Source organism: Galeopterus variegatus, unplaced genomic scaffold (genome assembly GCF_000696425.1).
Source record: "Galeopterus variegatus unplaced genomic scaffold, G_variegatus-3.0.2 Scaffold1018, whole genome shotgun sequence".
Lineage (NCBI taxonomy): Eukaryota > Metazoa > Chordata > Mammalia > Dermoptera > Cynocephalidae > Galeopterus > Galeopterus variegatus.
This window is the reverse complement of record NW_007727129.1, coordinates 397,679-399,499: the sequence shown is the minus strand read 5'-3', so window position 1 is coordinate 399,499 and position 1,821 is coordinate 397,679.

Below are 1,821 nucleotides of genomic sequence, written 5' to 3'. Positions count from 1 at the left end.
GGGGGGGGGGGGGGGGGGGGGGCTTTGCAGCCTGCTGGGGTCTCATTGGTGGGCAGGGGCAATCTAAGAGGAAACCCAAAACTAGATTGCTGGAGCCTGGGCACTGCCTTTGCTCAGCCTACATGGTGGCTTCCAGCCAGTGGCAGGACTTGAGGCTCACATCCCACAAGCTCGCTCCAGACAGTGGCCCCTGAACCACTGCCCACTCTCATTGCTGAGGCCACAGACACAGGAGCGACCCCTGCAGCAGCTCTCTAGGGAAAGGAAGCCCAAGAAGGATCACCAAGACCATCAGTGGTTCAGAGCTCCAGGAAGAAAGAGCAGTGAAGGTTCCAGGTGATGATTAAGCACCAAGGTTGCAGAGTCCCCAACTTCGTACCCACAGCCCATCAAGGTGCTCCCAGTTGATCTGGACATGGGAGGAACGTCCATGAGGCTTTCCCGGCCTAGTGCCCAACCACCTCCCCTCTGGAGGTGCCCTCTGACCTTGCAGGCCTCCTCCACATCCACGGGGACTGTATCCTGGGCCCCTGACCCTCCAGGGCTCTCCACTCCAACCTGACCCACTGCACTACTCCTGCCTCCTCCCCAACAGCAGGAACCATGGAGGCTCCTGGCCCACTCCACACAGAACATCCTCTCCCTCTACACCTCCACATGCATCGACATCCCTAAGGCCTCCCCTCCCCTCCCTAGCCTACAGCAGCCTCCCCCTGCAGGCCCCCCAAAAGACCTCCACATTATTCCCCATACTGAGCACAGGTGGAGAGAGGCAGCTCCGGGGAAACTGAGCCCGAGCCCAGCTCTCCATCAACTGATGGGACCAGCTTGTGGGTCAGCAGCAGAGCAGCTGGCTCCAAGTGGCTACTGAGCCTCACTGGGAGACCTCCTTGGGTCACCAGAATACAGGGTAAACCTCACAACATACATGCAACTCTTTCTGCCATGAAAACTGGACAGGCTATCCCCACATGACCACCTGGCAAGCTGCTCCTCCAAAGCCCCTGGTGTTGCTGGCACACTGATGCTGTATGCACACATGTACACACACATGCATGCACACGCACGAACACGTGTACACGTGAATGCACACACAGAGAACTGGCCCACTCAGGCAGCCCTTCCCATGTCTGCTTCATGGGCACAGGACTCACGCTAAGGACTAAAGCAGGTCATAGTGCATTTCCACAGGGACAACCAGAAGAACAGGGCTGCCTACATGTTCTCCATTCACTCTCCTCCCTGGAGGCAGCTGGAGCTCAGTCAGGGCAGTGAGAAGGGCTCCTGCACCAGCTGGTGGGCCACAGCAGGACAAGTGCTGACGTGCTCACAAGAGGAGTGGAAGACGAGCCCCTCGCCACTCAGGCCACAGCAGCCTGACTCCTGGGGCTGTTTCTTCCAGCAGACCCCAAAGGGGAAGGCATTCAGAACCTTCTGAGGACTTTCCCTCTACGTCTCCTGACTCCCACGGGTACAAGACACCAACTCCTAAAAACAGACACATCTTCTAGGGAGAAGGGACGGGGCATGCGTGAGAGTGTGTGTGAGAGTGTGTGTGTGTGTGCACGTGTGTGCGCGTGCGTGAGATGGCTGCGGCACTCGGGCTCACAAGAGCCTACTCTTTATCCTGCGCCTACACCCTCATCCCCGTAGGGGTCTGCACTTTGATTTGGATGTTAAGAGTCCGTGGCCCAGGGACCCTCTGACAGGCATGAGGGACGTGTCCCCCCCCCCCCCCCCCCCCCCCCCCCCCCCCCCCCCCCCCCCCCCCCCCCCCCCCCCCCCCCCCCCCCCCCCCCCCCCCCCCCCCCCCCCCCCCCC